General features: G+C 37.1%; 1 long non-coding RNA gene across 1 annotated transcript in view; it reads right to left on the bottom strand.

The window, feature by feature from the left end:
* LOC122441031 overlaps positions 1-20147 on the bottom strand; it is a 71709-nt gene that overhangs the window by 33286 nt on the left and 18276 nt on the right. The window contains exon 2 of the long non-coding RNA XR_006269177.1: positions 14798-14904. This is a non-coding gene — a long non-coding RNA (uncharacterized LOC122441031). The remainder of the gene's footprint in view (positions 1-14797; positions 14905-20147) is intronic.

Here is a 20147-nt window from a genome sequence, read left to right as displayed (position 1 = left end):
CTCACCTAAAGAGCTGAGAGTCCTGTGATGGGGCAGGGTTGGGTCCTCTGGAAAATAGAGTGCCACCTCCTCTTTCACTAATAATATAGAGCTTGTATATCTGACAGACATTTTGGCTTTTATTTTTCAGCTCATCATTTGTGGCTTCTTCAGAAATCAGGTTTACATAAGTTTAAGCAATAGGCACATGATGGAAAATAAGAAATATTCTGGGATTTCATAACTTACCTGTTTTGTAAATCTGGACATTCACAAAGTGATTTTATTTTTCATGATTGGAAAACAACTGGTAAGCATCAGAGAGACTTAAAGCCAGATATGACAATTTTGTTGTGATTATATCATTAATAAAATTAAACAGATATTTAATGCCCCATTTGGTAACATGCATTATTAATAATATTCTATTGAACAAAAGATACCAAATTAAAAAATACTACACCCTGTTGGCTCAGGCAGTAAAGAATCTGCCTGCAATGTGGGAGACCCAGGTTGATCCCTGGGTCGGGATTATCCCTTGGCGGAGCAAATGGCAACCCACTCCAGAATTTTTGCCTGGGAAATCCCAAGGACAGAGGAGCCTGGTGGGTATAATCCATGGGGTTGCAAAGAGTCGGACATAACTGAGCAACTAACACTTTGACTTTGATACTGTAAAGACTCAGTTTTGCATTTTTATAAGTACACTTACATATCAGAATCCTCATGGTTCCTAATTTGGTATAAAAATAAGTATACACTTGAGTTTTCACACAAATGACCTTAATAACAGACATTCAGAAGCACCCTATTTCTGAATTTTCCAGTACCTAGTCCCTGTGGTCGAAGCAAATGAACAGAGGTTATGAGCATGCACTTCAGACTCCTGTTTAGTCCCTTCCTACTCATATAATTCTGCAAAAGCCACTTATTATCAAAGTCTGACGTTATGGGGGAGTATAACAGTATCAGACTCAAAGACATTTTGTGACGATAGAGTGATGTAGTTCATGCAGGGTGCTTACCACCAAACTTCTTATATAGTATGTGTGCAGGCATGCTAAGTCGCTTCAGTTGTGTTCAACTCTTTGCCAACCTATGGACAGTAGCCTGCCAGGCTCCTCTGTCCATGGGGATTCTCCAGGCAAGAACACTGGGTGGGTTGCCATGCTCTTCCCCAGGGGATCATCCCGGCCCAGGGATCGAACCTGTGTCTCTTACGCCCCTTGCATTGGTAGGCAGGTTCTTTACCACTAGTGCCACCTGGGAAGCCCTTTATATAGTATAAAGAACAATTGCAATTCTTAGTATCATTTTACATCATATGTACATAACCCCTGTAGGGGAGCAAAATTTAACATCCAAAAATATCTCGTTGGTATGAGAATTATTTCAGTCGGAAACAACCAAGGCCCCAAGAGACTCAGGAAGAAACTTTGGCCTTCCCCTTAAATGTCTGAAAGAATGTAGCTGCCGCTGCTGCTAAGTCGCTTCAGTCGTGTCCAACTCTGTGCGACCCCATAGACGGCAGCCCACCAGGGTCCCCCGTCCCTGGGATTCTCCAGGCAAGAACACTGGAGTGGGCTGCCATTTCCTTCTCCAATGCATGCATGCATGCTGAGTCGCTTCAGTCCTGTCCGACTCTGTGCGACCCCATGGACTGGTGCAGCCCACCAAGCTCCTCTGTGCACAGGATTCTCTAGGCAAGAATACTGGAGTGGGCTGCCATTTCCTTCTCCAGAAACAATGCAGATGGAGCCCTGATTCCAAGGACAGTATGAACTAGGTGTGACAACAGGGAACCCCGAGCAGTCTGCGTGCTGTGAGGCCTCTCTGAGTTCATTGCCCCACCTGGCTCAGCAAACTTCCCTTCACCAGATACTTCCTTTTCCGTCTCTATGTGGATTGCCTGTTTCCTCTTTGAAGTCCTAAACCACTGTCCCCAGCATCCTCTTTTGTCTTTAGCTGAAGATGATATTCAAGGTGAGGATCTGGGCCATTTTGGCAAGTATTCAGTTTTCCTGGGTCTCTCTCATGTATGCGTGTTATAAACTTTCATTTGATTTTCTCCTCTTAAAGTGTCCCATGCTAATTTAATACTTTGACCAGCTAGTAAAACCTAGAATGGTCTTCCTCCCAACCCCACTCTGAGTATGAACTCATGACCCCTTTGGCAGTTATTACTATTACTTTTATCTCACTAGTTTAGTTGTTATTAAAGATACTAATGTTTTCATGTTACAGATGATCTTTCATACTACACAAATATATATGTATATGTTCCATTCTACACACACATATCTTTTACATGCCATGCTTACATTTTTGAGATGAGAATTGTCATAGATTTTAATAGCATTTTCATATTTTAAAGTAGGACAAATAGGCTACTTTAAAATTACTTATATCCATGTAGTTTGCAGAATGGTGATTCCTACTCTTTATTGAGTAGAAGTTTTATACTTTGTGTAACTTTACTGTGCTTACAAAAACTTGTGATTTAAGTAACTTATGTAAATGAACTTAAGTGGTATTTGCATACTACGACTCATTTGATCATAATATTCATAATCAAGTAAAAATCACTTTAGGTAAGTGAGGCTTTAATGAATGTAGTAAATTAGCTTTAATTTTCAAATGAGGGCTTTTAAAATTTGAGTAGAAAATAGAAAAAAATCATTGATCATTCTTTTCCAATTTTAAAGAAAATATTGGAAGCTGACTAGTTTAGTTCAACCACTCTTTGTCTCTGAACATAAAGTTTTATAATACCTTACTGACCTAATGTATAATAAATAACAGTGTAATAAACAATATTGATAGTCTATGTTAATTAGTCAAATGACTGACAGCCTTTTAAAATGATAAAATTTTAACTTCCAGTTAGTAACCATCTGATATATAAAAGCACATTCAACTGAAAATAAATCATACAACTTACATTTCCTGGAAAAATGGATCAAGCATATGCATGAATATAATGTATATTGGTTTCTTATACTCAGTTTATCAAGAAAATTAGTAATATGAACTCACAGTTTCTAATTCTTTTTGAAACAAAGCAAAGATTTAAAAAATAATTCAACTTAATAAGGCATAACTCATTTTATTGTACTTCACCTTATTGCTTTTTTCCAGATACTGCATTTTTAAAACAAATTTAATGTTTGTGGCACTCTGCTCAAGCAAATCTATTGATGTTATTTTTCCAACAGCATTTGCTTACTTCCTGTCTCTGTCACATTTTGGTAACCCTTGCAATATTTCAAACCTTTTCATTATTATTTTATTTCATATATTGGTCTGTGATAAGTAATATTTGATGCCACTACTGTAACTGTTGGGGGCGCCATGAACCATGCTCTTATAAGACAACAAACTTAATTAATAAATGTGTGTATTCTGACTGCTCCACCAACCAACCAGTCATTCCTCTCTCTCTTTCTGCATGGGCCTCTGTATTCCCTGAGACACATTATCAAAAGTAGGCTAATAACCAACCATACAGCGACCTCTAAGATTTCAAGTGAAAGGAGGAATCACACATCTCACTTTAAATCAAAAGCTGGGAAAGATTAAGTTTTGTAAGAAAGGCATGTCAAAAGCCAAGATAGACCAAAGTCTAGGCTTCTTGTGACAAACGGTTGGTCAAGCTGTGAATGCAAAAGGAAAGTTCTTAAGAAAATTTAAAGTGTTACTCCAGTGAACAAACAAATGATTAAAAAAAATAATTGAAACACCTTATTGCTGATATGGGGAAAGTTTCAGTTGTCTGAATAGAATATCAAACCAGACACAACATCTCTGTAAGCCAAAGCATAGTCCACAGCAAGGCCCTAACTCCTTTCAACTATAGGAAGGCACAGAGAGGTTAGGAAAAAACCTGCAGAAGAAAAGTTAGAAGCTGGCACAGACTGACTTATGAGGTTTAAAGAAAAATGCCAACACCAGAACACCAAAGTGCAAGGTGAAACAGTATGAATTGGTGTGAAAATTGCAGCAAGTTATTCAGAAGATCAAGCTAAAATAATGAATAATAGTGGCTACACTAAAAAAAAAAAAAAAAAGATTTTCAATGTAGATAAAATAACCCTCTGTTTGAAGAAGATGCCATCCAGGACTTTCATGGTGAGAGAGAAGCCAATGCCTGGCTTCACAGTTTCAAAGGACAGACTAACTGTTTTGTTATGGGCTAATGTAACTGGTGACTTAAAGCTGAAGCCAAAATTTCTGGGGTTCCTAAGGATGCTAGTAAATGTATTCTGCCTCTAGTCTAAAAATGAAACAACAAAGCCTGGATCACAGCACATCTGTTTACAACATGATTTACTAAGTATTTTAAGTCTACTATTGAGATCTACAACTCAAAAAAGAAGTATTTCAAAAGATTACTGTTCATTGAAAATGCACCTGGTCACTCAAGAGCTCTGATGGAGCTATACGATAAGATTCATGTTATTTTCATGCCTGCACACAACATCCATTCTGCAGCCCATGGATCAAGTAGTAATTTTGACTTTGAAGTCTCATGACTTAAGAAATACATTTCATAAGGCTATAGCTGCCATAGATCATGACTCCTCTGATGGATCTGGCCAAAGTCAATTGAAAACCTTCTGAGAAGGCTTCACCATTCCAGATGCCATGAAGATCATTGGTGATGCAAGGTAAGATGTCAAAATAGCAACATAAACAGAAGTTTGGAAAAAGTTGATTCCAGTTCTCGTGAATGACTTTCAGGAGTTTAACACTTACTTCAGTGAAGGAAGTCATTACAGATGTGGTAGAAGCAGCAAGACAAATAGAAGTGGAGCTTGAAGATGTGACTGAATCACGGCAATCTCACGATAAAACCTTAATGGATGAGGAGTTGCTTCTTACGGATGAGCAAAGAAAGCAGTTTCTTGAGATAGAATCTACTCCTGGTGAAGACGCTATAAAGACTATTGAAATGACAACAAAAGATCTCGAATACTACATAAACTTAGGTGATAAAACAGCAGCAGATTTTGAAAGAACTGACTTCAATTCTGAAAGAAGTTCTGAGGGCAAAATGCTATCAAACAGAACTGCACATTACAGAGAAATTGTTCTCGAAAGGAACAATTGATTGATGTATAGGAGACTTACTGTTGTCTTATTTTAAGAAATTGCCATAGTCTCCCCAACCTTCAGCAACTACCACCCCGATCAGGCCACAGCCATCAATACTGAGGCAAGACCCTTCTCCAACAAAAAGATTCTGACTCACTGACGGCTCAAATGATGATTAGCAATTTTTAGCAATAAAACATTTTTAAATTAAGGTTTGTACATTTTGTAGGCATAATGCTATTTCATACTTAATAGACTACAATATTATGTACTCATAACTTTTATAGGCAATAAGAAACTGAAAAATTAGTGTTATTTATTTTATAGCAACATTAAATGTATTAAAATATTAGATTTATTGCAGTGCCATGCCCAATCCACAGTACTTCCAAGGTATGCCTATATATTGTAGCCACCTCTCTATATGTGGTGGTAAGAATATAATTTTTAAGAATATGGATAGCTGAGTCAGAAGACATGTTTCAATTCTGGAAACACAGTTGCTCTGTGAGCTTGAGTAAATTATTTAACTTATTTAATACCCACTTTTCTCATCTTCAAAATAGCAATGATAACAGTACCTAACTCATAGATTGATTGAATTATGTAATATCATGCTAAAACACATTAGCTATTGTCATTATCAGTACTATTATTTGCTGGAAGGAAAAGCATATCTTTATGAATATACTTCTTGTTATTTTGTGCGCTAATATGGGACTTGTTTAAGAGAAGAATTACAGGGTATGGAGAACCTCCCATATCAACAAGTAGATAAATAATCTCCTTTATATCCACTCCTACAAAAGTCATATAAACCCTGTAGCTTCCAAACTTGAGACTGCTGGCTTGTCACAGATTAAATTATAGGTGCCTGTAGTTCTTAGCTAACAAACATGTGTCCCATAAAACTATTGTGGCTCTCTACCACCTCTAACTTCCTCACTGTGAAACCTAATTTTCATACCCGTATTTAGATGTTACTCTAGTCCAGTGGTCAATCCACTCTGCAAAAAAGCAGATACCTGTAAGGAGACAACCCAGTTTCCTATACTTTGAAACAAGTTAAAAGTGGTTTATGCTCCTAGATTTGTGCAGTGTCACGATTAAACTGAGCCGAAGTACAAACCCATTTCAAAGTGACTTACTGTCATTCAAATTAGTTTCAACTAGCTTAGACTATAAGTGTACTTTCTTATTCTATTTAAAAACATATTACAATATAAACTATTTCAACAGTTAATGTTGTTACACATGAAAATTTTTAAATTAACTTATTTTAAAAGTTTCCTTTTCTGTGGGAGAAGGTGAGGGTGGGATGTTTCAAAAGAACAGCATGTATACTATCTATGGTGAAACAGATCACCAGCCCAGGTGGGATGCATGAGACAAGTGCTCCGGCCTGGTGCACTGGGAAGACCCAGAGGAATCGGGTGGAGAGGGAGGTGGGAGGGGGGATCGGGATGGGGAATAAGTGTAAATCTATGGCTGATTCATATCAATGTATGACAAAACCCACTGAAATGTTGTGAAGTAATTAGCCTCCAACTAATAAAAAAATTAAAAAATTCAAAAAAAAAAAAAAAAAGTTTCCGCATCACATTGGCATATTTGTCTCTTCCAAAAACCTTGTCAAGAGACAGTATGTAACCAACTGTTAATTACATTTTATAAATGAAGCTCAAAGGATGAGAAGATACTGAGGTACAGAGGAAACAAAACTCAAAAAGTTGGATTATAAATAAAGAATTTCTGTTTTTGGACCACTAGGTGCACACGTGTGCATGCACAAACACACATACATATCTAAAACGAGGATAATAAATACGTGGTAGGCAAGTAACATTCTCTGCCAATCAAAAGTTTAATTTTCAACCTGTTACCAATTTCTGTCTTTACAGGAATCATGAAATCACTAAAAATTCTATAGATTTGTCCACTAACCTGAAGCCCAGGTCACAAGGTTCTCAAACCATCCCAAGTTTTTCTCATATTTGCAGTGAAAATATTTTTAACATTTTACCTAAGATATTTATAAATGTTAATGGTAGAAATACAGTCTACAGGCTGAATGAATGTGAATAATGAGAAATTTTTTCTTTGGGCAACAGATCATAGTGACCCTTCACATCAAAGTCAGCTTTACAAAGACTCATTATTATATTGAGCAGTAGAAGAGCTGTTAATGACCAAACAAATATACACAGCACCTCATACACAGAGAAAGACAGACATGGGAGCTTGCTTGATTCTTGCAGCCTGACATCTATATAGACCAATAACTCTGAAGTAGAAAACAATTTTGAATTTTAATAAGTATGATTTAAAAAGATTTTAGGGTTATTAATTTAAAGGACACTTTATGTCAGTTTTAAATTTTTTGCATTATATGAATTTCACAAGAATTTTTTTTTGTCTTGTTCAAATTTGATTCTTGGGATAAAGATACCAGGTATGCTTTATTTTCAAAATGTTACAAAACAGAAAATGCAGGCATAGGGAAAGCATGCACAATTAAATGGATAAAATTAGTTAAAATCATTGCTTTAAGCAAGAGGAAGACTTTAGTTAATATGGATCAGAACCGTCTTCAGTAATATCTTGCAAATATGACATTTCTAACATCAAACAAATTCTAGGAGCAAAATAAAAACATTTTATCTTTCTCATTTAAGAAACATTGTCCGTGTTGCTAGGTATGGTACATAAATATTCCTTCTTTACTTAAAATTTGTTGATAGAGAAAAAAATATCCAAAATGCTGCCAAATACCACTTTCATAGTTAAAGCAATTACCTATAAACTGTGGTATTATAAGTGTTATCATACTGAAGATGTAAATTTGATTGTTATACAGGTTGTTGCTGAGGGAGAATTTGTATATGGGACTTTCAATATTTTTCCCCATCACACATATAAGTTAGTCAAATAATTTATAATTAAAGTTGAAGAAACATATTTAAACCAATCAGTTTTATTAAAACTCTGAGAAACTACTGATAAAATTGAATGGACCTTTAATTTATGACCAGGAAGCCACCTTTCAGGATAACAAAACATACAGACAAGAAGATTAATTAATGCAATAGTGAATAGCTCTCTTGGTTGTTTTAAGCATTGCTGGCTTGAAGGCAGAAATATAGGCTCATGATTTCAGAGTCTCTTCAAATTCTTAAATATAGTCACCTTTGAAAAGTTGTATTGTGAGTTATTATCTATACTTCATTGGGACATACAGAGAAAACAAAAACTTACTTTTAAGAACTTCCAAGTTAAAATTTTAAGAATGTAACACTTTATTGTATATTATACATAATGAGTCTCTAATTTTTGTAACTTGAAAATTTATTGATTGCACATAAGGATAGAAGTGCTTAATCTAAACATGCTTACTCTAAACACACTTACCATCATCCAAACCATAAAACAGACCCATATATAAGCCAATGAACCTGGATGAGATTTAATGAGTTGGGGGATGAGGAGCAGGGAAGAAAAATGAACCCAAAGTAAATTTCTATGAATAATAAGGGTCCAATTTATTTTTATTGTTATGGAAGTGAATATACAGATGAAAAAGACCAAAAAAAATCTTCAAGACCCAGATAATCATGATGGTGTGATCACTCACCTAGACCCAGACATCCTGGAATGCGAAGTCATGTGGGCCTTAGGAGGCATCACCATGAACAAAGCAAGTGGAAGTGTTGGAATTCCAGTTGAGCTATTTCAAATCCCAAAAGATGATGCTGTGAAAATGCTACACTCAATATGCCAGCAAATTTGGAAAACTCAGCAGTGGCCACAGGACTGGAAAAGGTCAGTTTTCATTCCAATCCCTAAGAAAGGCAATGCCAAAGAATGCTCAAACTACCACACAATTGCATTCATCTCACACACTTGCAAAGTGATGCTCAAAATTCTCCAAGACAGGCTTCAACAGTACCTGAACCGTGAACTTCCAGATGTTCAAACTGGATTTAGAAAAGGCAGAGGAACTTGAAATCTAATTGCCAACATCTGTTGTATCATTGAAAAAGCAAGATAGTTCCAGAAAAACATCTACTTCTCCTTTATTGACTATGCCAAAGCCTTTGACTGTGTGGATCACAACAAACTGTGGAAAACTCTTAAAGAGATGGAAATAGCAGACCACCTGACCTGCCTCCTGAGAAATCTGTATGCAGGTCAGGAAGCAACAGTTACAACTGGACATGAAACAAAAGACTGATTCTAAATTAGGAAAGGAGTACGTAAAGGCTGTATATTGTCACCCTGCTTATTTAACTTATATGCAGAATACATCATGAGAAATGCTGGGCTGGAGGAAGCACAAGCTGGAATCAAGATTGCTGGGAGAAAAAAAAAAAAAGATTGCTGGGAGAAATATCAATAACCTCAGATATGCTGATGACACCACCCTATGGCAGAAAGTGAAGAAAGACTAAAAAGCCTCTTGATGAAAGTGAAAGAGAAGAGCAAAAAAGTTGGCTTAAAACTCAACATTCAGAAAACTAAGATCATGGCATCTGGTCCCATCACTTCATGGAAAATAGATGGGGAAATGGAAACACTTTATTTTTTGGGTTCCAGAATCAGTGCAGATAGTGACTGTAGCCATGAAATTAAAAGATGCTTGCTCCTTGGAAGGAAAGTTATGACCAACCTAGACAGCATATTAAAAAGCAGAGACATTACTTTGCCAACAAAGGTCCATCTGGTCAAGGCTATGGTTTTTCCAGTGGTCATGTATGGATGTGAGAGTTGCACTATAAAGAAAGCTGAGCACAGAAGAATTGATGGTTTTGAACTGTGGTGTTGGAGAAGACTCTTGAGAGTCCCTTGGACTGCAAGGAGATCCAACCAGTCCATCCTGAAAGAAATCTGTCCTAGGTGTTCATTGGAAGGACTAATGCTGAAGCTGAAATGCCAATACTTTGGCCATCTGATGTGAAGAGCTGACTCATTTGAAAAGACCCTGATGCTGGGAAAGATTGAGGGCAGGAGGAGAAGGGGACGACTGAGGATGAGATGGATGGATGGCATCACCGACTTCAATGGATATGAGTTTGGGTGGACTCCAGGAGTTGGTGATGGACAGGGAAGCCTGGCGTGCTGCGGTCCATGGGGTTGCAAAAAGTCGGACATGACTGAGTGACTGAACTGAACTGAACTGAACCCTGATGCATCACATCCTAGAAACTTGAGGGTAACTGAAGACAAGTTATTGAAGCTGCTTACAGAATGGTTCCCTAAAAACAAAAGACTATGAAACAATAAGGGTTTTTTAGTCAGACTGACCTTGATTTCCTGTTTTCTTCAAGCCTGCAGCAACTATACTCTATAAAACTCTACTCCCAAATCACTTTCTGACCACATGTCTCAACTGCAAAGATAACTCCTTAAGAGGAACACTAAGTCCTGGTTTTCAGAGAGGAACACAGCTGTTATGAAACAGCTTGTCATATGTAAGAGAAACATGTTAAAGAAGACCAGATGGTCTAGTGTTCAGCATGCAACCTCTGTAGCCAGATAGCTCAAGCTTGTATGTGAGCTCCACCACCAAATAAGCCAGGGCACTGAGCAACTTACTCAGTCCCTCTGTGACTAGATTTCCTCATCTGCACAATGGGGATAATGAGATGACCTATCTCAAGTTATGATGAGAGTTAACTGAGTCAGTACTCATACAGTACTTAGGATAATACCTGGAAGATAATATAAAACTATTTTTTTTTTTAGTTCAAAAACCCACTAGTTATTAACCAGTGGGAAGAAATAAAGAAACTTGGGAGTCAAGATCATTATTTTGAAAAGTCTAAATTGCCTTTCTACAAAAAAGGACCTGGTCTAAACTAGATAAGATTCAGGACCATATATATAGGGATTTTTAAATCTGTTTCTCCATACTGGTCTCCCACTCTACCTTTATCTAGGTAACTAATGTGTTTAATTAAAATTTTATTTTGCAAAATTGACATCACTGTTTTATGTGTATGTCTTTAATTTGCAAAATGTTGTTGTATCATATACCTCATTACGTGTCTTACTTTTTTTCAATAATCAGCATGCTATGGATATTTACCAATGTTGTTTGCTGTACCGCTAAACCACTTCCTTCAAACATTGAGTAATACCTCATGGGGTGCATTCAGTTCATTTTGTCCATTTTGGTCTTCAAGTGACAGACACACAGTTTGACTGGCAGACATTTTGGAAAAAAGTGTGTTTATCCTTCATAAAAACTGTGGGGACATCTATATGCTGCTAGGTAAAGGACAGATACATGCATATGACATATGCATTTTGGAAAGCAATCTTCTACCAACTATACAGTTTAAGTAATAGCTCCTTGTGTTAATGTACATGTTTCTCACAAATGATTCTTTTATGATTTGTTTATACACGTACTTCTAGATTTTTTACTTTATTTCTAAGGAGTTTACTCATGTCACTTAACAAACTTTTCTACTAAAATTTCCCCTTTGGAAACAGGTTGCTGAATATTTTACATAATAATCCCCACCTTACTTTAGACACTGAAAGATCTCTTACCAGTCAGTCATCTATTTCTTAACTTGGTCTGTAGTATCCTTGGTTAAGAAGGTATTGATTTTCTTAACTGTGAATTTTCTTAACTGTGAATTTTCAAATTCACAAAGTTGCAATAAAACTCAAATTACCTCATATGCCATCCACAAATATGCATTGGTTGTTTACAATTTGCTTTTGTTAAATTATATATAAACCTACATATATGAACACATGCACACATACTGTAAATACATATTTGTATTTTTTTTCTGAATCATTTGAAAGGAGGCTGCAGAAACTATGCTCCTGTGTATGTGTATTTTACTGTGTCTGCCCTAAGGGCAAACAAATGATCTTATATAACTACAGTAAAATTTTCAAAGTCAGAGAATAACATTGATTCAATATTTTCTAACCTACAATCCATTTTTAAACACTGTAAGCTATCCTGATAATATTCTTTAAATGTCTTACCATTCCCAATCTGGGATCACACACTGCATTTTGTTATTGTGCCAAATGACAAAAATAATACAGTTAAGTCATGTGCTTGATGTCCTTTATTCAAGAGAAAACAACCCATGGTTGGGGAAGTGTGGTACCTCACAAGCATGGAGCACTGTTCCTGAGGGGGCATCCCACCCATCTAACTACATTATCTTCACTTTGCTTCTTTAATTCTGAGGCAAGATTTTCAATTAAAACAGAAATCAATAGATTCTTGTATTCTAGCTTTACAGCTGTTTGTCTCTGGAATGCTTTTCTTTCCCTTTGAGTCCACGGTTTCAATTAGCTTAGCGGAGAAAACTTAAAACAAAAAGCTCTTATCAGGGACGTCCCTGGCAGTCCAGTGGTTAAGACTTAGCCTTCTAATTCAAAGGATGTGGGTTTGAATCCTGATCAGCGAGCTAAGATCCCACATGGATCCCGGCCAAAACAACAACAAAAAATACAAAGCATAAAACAGAAGCAATATTGTAACAACTCAAGAAATACTTTCAAAAATTTGTCCACATCAAAAACTATCTTTTAAAAAAATTGTTCTTATCAGGTTCTGAGTATCAGCCCCCAATCTGGCAAATTTCTGACCATACAGCTACTTAGAAAAACCTTCCCAATCTTTTGTCAGGTTTCAGCTGGTACAAATAACAAATACACCTGGTGGTACTGAATAAACACGTGGAGGAAAAGGCACCCCCACTACCCTCCAAAGATCCAGAGCCACTCCCAAAGATAGCAAAAGACAGACTCAGACAAGTCCCCCAGAACTGGCCACAGCTGGTAAGACCCTACCTGCAAATGGAGTACAACCCACATTTCTGTCCAGCCGTGTTTTGGGGGCTCCATACCTGATGCTGAGCTGCCTGCATATGTATGAGCCCGACAACCTGTGTGCCCCGGGCCGGGAGAAAACCAGGCCAAGTTCTCAGATCACAGAAAGGAGGCAAAGATGAAGGAAACTGCGGTTCCTGGGAGAGGAAGAAGCAGCAACAGGCACCCCAAACCGAATCCGTGAGAGTACGAATCCGGAAAGGAAGACACAGTGTGAAAAGTCACCTTTTCTAGGTTCTCCAGAAGCTCGGAAGAGCTGACTCTGGTAAGAATTCTCACCCTGCACAGGCTTCTGCCAATTTTCCAAGGATGCCATTGATAGGCTCTGGAGTGGCTGGTGCTTAAAGAATAGAGGGTAGCTCTCCTATCTACCAAAATTTGACAAGGTTTTCTATTAATTTTAATTTTAGTTTCATCTTGGTTGCTTAAGGGAATAACTGGTAGCAGTTTACCACAGAAACCCAGGGATTCCCACCAACCCATAAACTTTCAAGGACAAGCTTATATATATATATATGTGTGTGTGTGTGTGTGTGTGTGTGTGTGTGTGTGTACATACACACACACATACAGTATTCTGGTTGATGACTGTGAGGCAAGCAGAAGTAACGCCATGGCAGGCAGCTAAGATTAGGAGTAGCTTTTGCTTAACACTGACCGCTGTTTGCCAATTAGGAAATTAGGAACCGGGCAGAAACCCCGGGGAAAGTCCCACCCGCGCGAAAGTTTTGACCAATGAAATTGTTTTGCAAACTTGTAACCAATCCGCTTAAACCAACTACCAACGGCGTGTGCTCACCCTATAAATTTGTGCAACAGCTTGGGCTCAGGGCTCTCTGACCTGCACCACTGCGTTGGATGCGGCAGAGGGCCCTGGCTTGAGTCAGTAATAAACTTCCCCTTTTTGCCAGTTGCATTGTCTTGGAAGCCTTCTCTCTTCCCGCTCGGGGATTCGGACATCGGGCATAACAATGACAAATAAGACAATTTCTGTGTCAAGGTTTTGATGATGGACCCTCTGGAGTACAACACGGAAGACTGTACCATGCTTGTTTCTTTGAAAATTGAAGAATATGTTTCTTTAGCTAAGTCTTGGATTTCTCAGAGTCAAATTAATACCTAATAGGGATATAACACTGGGTTGGAGATTTTATGATATTCTACTGTGTATCTTATTACACAGAAGTTTTTTTGAGGTTGGTAGGTGATCTAGCATCCATTTACCCCATTCCCTGACCAATTTATTTTAGCATGGGAGTCTTACAATTAGGTAGCAAGAGTTCTAGCAACTTTTAAGCACAAGAGTTCTAACAGCTTTTAAACACAAAATCCATGCCTACCAATTTTGTGAGATGTGGCTTCCCAGATTCTCATTAGCAATATATCTCTTACTTTTCCCATGGGAATGTTTATTTATAGTGGCAGATACCCTAATAGTGGTCTTGAATAGTCTGACTTGTCCGTTGTTAGATTCTGATGTGCCATTGGGCAAATAAGTTTGGACTTTTTGTCTTATTTCCACATGTTTTGTAGTGGTTTATACTATGGACTTACCTCCAGGCTTTATGAGTCTCCTAAAGGCTGCCAGCTTGCTTTGTTAGCTTGAAGGGTAGACATCATTTTCCCTTGAAACAGTCCTCTGTAATTCAAACAGACCTGCCTTTTCTGTATGCCTATGCACAGGTCTTGAGAACTGTAAATGTCAGATGAGAATCTGGAGTCTCTCCCACACTAATGTACACCCTGTGAACATGTGGGATTTCTCACACCCCAGTTTTCCACCCAGAAGGATGAGGAAGGACAAACTCGAAGAGCTCAGAATGCAAAATAAGCGGAACTCAATTCAAGAGAAACTTACCAGAGGTGCTGGAGAATAGTCAAAGGGGTTCTGTAGTTATCTTCACCAGCATCAACTGTCCCTGAAATCTTCACCAGCTGTCTTTGAACATCACTTCATCCCCCAAACTATCAAAAGACAAAAATACTACAATTAAGAGTGAGTTTGACATCCTCCATTTAAGGGAAAACAATCTATGGATGGGAGCAATACAGAGCCTCACAGGCAGAGGAGCTGAGTTCCTGAGGAATTCGGGGCAAAAGTAAGTTTTATAGAGTAGTGGAAGCGGAAACAGAAAGAGAATGGTTGACTAGTAAGCTGAAGATTTCCTTCTAGAGCTAGCAGGTCCCATTTTCCAGGGGAAGGTAAGCTAACTGAAGCTGAGTTGGAGAATTATCATTGGTGTATGTTAGGATTCCTTCACAGGTGTTTCCCATAATAGGCTGTCATAGAGTTTAGATTTGCCATGTGACCTGGGTCACTGGGGCAGCCGCCATTCTATGGGTCCGGATATATGAATTAACGGTATCAGTCTACTATTCTTCTTTAATATACAATATTTCCTAAACTTTTCTCTGTGTTTTGATTTGATGCTTTTGAAGAGTATGGGCTACTTGTTTTTGTAAAATGTTCTAATTTGGATTGGATTGCTATTTCTTCATGATTGGAGTTATGTTATGCACTTTTGCAGGAATAACACAGAAGTGACATTGTACCCTCCTACTGCCTTGAATCGGGGGACATAATGTTGTCCCAGTATTTTGATGCTAGCTTCATTGTCTTCAGAAAGGAGGTCTCAAGTCAAATCCTCCTCTATAAATTTATCAGTTTCTTATTTACAATTGAAAACTAGTTTGTAAAGAGATACTTTGAGTTCACACTACCCTTTTCAGAGTCAATATTCTTTCCACCAGTTTTAGCATCATTGGATGATTCTGTTTTAGCCATACAATTCTTTATTAGTTAGCATTAAAAGGTAAAAGAGCTTAGACTTATTCCCTAATTATTTATTCACTTTTATATCTGTATGGATGCATAGATTTTTATTTTGTTCCATAGTCTATAATATATTGCTAATTTTATTTATTTTGATGCTCAAACTGTCCCAGATTTGGCCAGTGGAGGCCCCTTTGAGAAGCTTCCTCTGTTGCTTTGACATGTGCCTATTTAACCCTGTCTGTGCCCTGAAATTAGCCATTCCTCCGAGAAGTACTAGATTCTTATAGTTGAAAATAATATTGAGAAACTAAGATCTGTAAACTAGGTGTACTCACTGTGACTGACAGATCATAGCAGCTAGCCCTATCATGTATATTAAACATATATATGTATATATGAAAGTGAGAGTGAAGTTGCTCAGTCATGTCCGACTCTGCAAACCCATGGGCCGTAGTCTGCCAGGTTCCTTCATCCATGGGATTTTCCAGGCAAGCGTACTGGAGTGGGTTGCCATTTCCTTCTCTAGGAGATCTTCCTGACCCAGAGATTGAACCCGGGTCTCCCACATTGTAGGCAGACGCTTTATTGTCTGAGCCACCAGGGAAGTCCAATATATATATATATATATATATATATATATATATGTATATACATATATATAAATGAAAGCCAAGCTCCTCACTGTTTGATGAAAGAATTTCAAATATAAAAATAAGAAAGAAATGGTAGAATCCTGCAGTAATGGAACTAAACTACAGGTTTCAATAAAAACTCATCAAGTTATAGTTTAACGGGAAATACAAAAATAGATAAAAGTAACAAATATACTTTAAGCACACATATATATTCACATATACGTGTATCTATTTTTATATCTTTCCATTGATCCATTCAATAATAGTATTTTACAATGTGTTAAAACAAGTCCTTCCCTCTTTCCTTTAGAATGAATGGACTCTTTGCAGTTCTTATTCTCTCTGATTAAATCTTAGAGTAAGTTTACTGTGTCCCTCAAAAATATTCAACAGGAATTTTGATTGGGATTGCTTGAGTTTGTTTGTAACTATATGAAAGTAGAGTTAGATAAGTCCTGAGACAAGAAGTCCAAAGATCAGGATCTTAATACTGGCTACATAATTAGATAAATAAATCATCAAGGGTAGATTACATTCTAAATAAACTGTACTCTTCTCACCTGTAAAATGAGTATAATAATATATGTTACAAAATATTGTCAAAATAAACAAATGAAAATTATGGTTGTTACTGATAAATATATTTTTCTCCTCCTTCAAATTATTTTCCAGTTATTTCCTATATATCACAAAAAAACCCAAATCCCAATTAGCTGGAGCTAAATAAATCTAAATAAACACACTCACAGGATGATGATCTCATTATTATTTAACTGATATGGACTGTGACATCCAAATTACAGAGCAACTCTATATTCAGATCCTTATCCTTATATTTTAATTAAAAAAAAAAAACTTTAGCATCTTTAAATTATACTATATATAGTGTGGATTTTATCTATATATCTGTGCTTTATAAATCTAGAGAAAGCATGAATTATCTAACCATATCATTATTTTAACAATTTTAGAAACTAAAATAATGGAGAAGTAACAGACGAGACAAACAGACCTACTAAATTAAAAATAACGAATAGAATATGTACGTGCTTTTTAAGTGTTCCAAGCAACCATTTTCTGAAGTTTTTAGTGACTAAGAAATTTTGTCCTTCACATTGCTGGGTCATTTTTGTTATGGTAATGAATGCATTTAGTCCTCAAATTGAAAAAAATGTATACTGTTTCTTTTTATAATAAGATTTATTTTTACTATGTAGTCCTTTGTTAATCTTAACTGGGAGATGGTTTTCTTCAAATATTATTGCATCTACATTTAGAAAGGCCTGCTTTACAAAGCACTGACTGATAATGCTTTCTAATCAACAAAGCCCTTGAAACTGTTCAGCGTGTTAGACATCTGCTATTGAAGAGTGCATCCATCTCTGAAAACAAGATGCAAGGAAACACAGTCCTCATTTTCTCCAGCAGTTAGTTGCTCAAAAGACTATAGCCATTTCAAGAGGTGCTAGATGTGCATGCATAAGGCTTGATCATGCTAACAATGAAGAACTATAATGAGCATTTATGATTTGAAGAGTTTCAAAAGGATGCAAATCAGTATCCTATCTACAAGGATAAAAATATCCCATCAAGTTAAAGAGCAATTTTGTAGATTTTAAGCTTATCATGAGCATTAAAAAAAAACCAAAAAACAAACAAAAAAAAAACCACAGTGTTTACTACCCTTGCTGAGAGTATATCACATCAGTTAATTTCCCCAATGGAAGAATACTTCAGAAATATCAAGGACTCTTATAACTCTTAACAGAGTACCCAAGTAGGGCAGAGAGTCATGATAACAGTTGGGAAATGTTATCCGAGAAAACAGGGTATACATTTAGCTATCAGAGTTAAGAGAAAGGAGATGCCATTCATATTATCTTTATTCATTTTCTACCACTGTGTAACAAACTACCGCAAACCTAGCTACCCAAAACAAGGTCCAACAATTCTGATTCAGTTCTGCTGGTGAGAAGCCGGGGCGGGTGTGTCTGGGATCCCTGCTCAGAGGGTCCCAAGGCCAGAGTCAAGAGGCTGGCTGGGCACAGCTCTTATCTGGACACTCTGGGGAAGAATCCATTTCCATGCTGACTCCCAACTGGGTCAGAATTCAGTTCCTTACAGCTGTAGGACTGAGGAGGAACACAAGAGAAAGAAGTCACCAAATCTCTCCATAAGAAGACAGGATAAGTAAATGGTAGCAAAGTACACCACCCAAAATATGCCTCATTGGCATCCTGAGTATTTTTAACTGGTTATAAAGAAACAACAGACAAGAAAGAAGCTCTGAAAATCTAGTAAAAATTGCCCTTTTGTAAGAGACACTTACATTTATAAGGGAAGTACCCGTTTGTAGAAGTATCTCTCTCTGTACCAGGAAGAAGATGATGACAAAAATCTCAAGAAACTCGTATTGGTAGAAAAGCAAGACTTAAATCTGTCTTGGAGGAGGAAATGGCAACCCACTCTAGTATTATTGCTGGAAATTCCATGGACAGAGGAGCCTGGTGGGTTATGGTCCATGGCGTCAGAAAGAGTTGGACACAACTGCATACATGCACGCATGTGTGCATGCACACACACACACACACACACACACAGACAAACCTGCCTAAGGACCCATACCTTTTTTTACTGTGCTTTTCCAATAACTGACCTCCCACACCCTTAATAGATTTCTTTTGTCTTTAGCTGGAGATGGTATTTAAGATGGCGTCTTGGGCCATTTTGGGGAGCCACTCTGTTTTCCTGTCTCTCTTCTGTACACAAGAGATAGGCAGGTTATTAAACTTCTGTTTATTTTTCTCCTCTTATGTGTCTTTTATTACAAGCCATCTCAGCCTACCTAGAAGGGTAGATGGCAAGCTATTTTCCTCCCTTATAATATAAATTTCTTATTCTTCCCTCGCTCTTCCATCCTAACTTTATTTACCTCAGATGCTCCATTTTCCACCTCTACAGAAGCATCTGAGTGAATGACACTCAATAATTTTCTTTAAAGTGAAGGACAAGACTATAAACCCACCTTCCAATCCAGGCGTCTACTCAGGCAGGCACATACTGAGCTGCTGCAATGAAAATGCCTGCTACTCTTATATACCATGTCTATTTTTAGTGACACAAGGCAACATCATTTCAGGAGTTGATAAAAGTTAAATAACTTCCTACTACGTTACCATTAAAGCATTTTATCCTACCATAAAAGAGGCACTAATGAGCACATGAAATCAGGGATGGTTTTTGTCTTTCTGTTATAAAAATCATGAAAAATGTCATATTTAGCATCATTCTTAACATGTGTTCTTTAGAGAGAACTACAGACCACTCATAAACTAATTTTGCAAAGCCCACAGATTCACAGATCATTAATGACATGTATTTACACTGTAAGTATTTTTCAAAAGGATATACTGAAGTTATATTTTTTCATTTTTGCCTCATAATTATAGAATCATAATCATAAGTTCCATAAGTGGGCTTCCGGTTTTCTACAAATATTTCACATCAGTAACAATTAAGCTTTTCTGCAAAAGTAAATGATTTTTTAGAATGACAGTTTCCAAGGGGAATGATAGTAAGTCCTCATTAGTTACCTATTTTATACATAGACATACACACACACACACACACATATATATATATATGTCAACCCCAATCTCCCCACTCATCCTACGCTACTCCTATTCCCCTTGGGTATCTACAAGTTTGTTCTCAATGTCTGTGTCTCTATTTCTGTGTTGTAAATGACATCATCTTTACCATTTTTCTAGATTCCACACAGATATGTTAATCAGTGA

This window comes from Cervus canadensis, chromosome 4 (genome assembly GCF_019320065.1).
Source record: "Cervus canadensis isolate Bull #8, Minnesota chromosome 4, ASM1932006v1, whole genome shotgun sequence".
NCBI classification, from domain to species: Eukaryota; Metazoa; Chordata; class Mammalia; order Artiodactyla; family Cervidae; genus Cervus; species Cervus canadensis.
The sequence above is the reverse complement of the archived record's forward strand: the minus strand, read 5'-3'. Positions and strand labels throughout refer to the sequence as shown.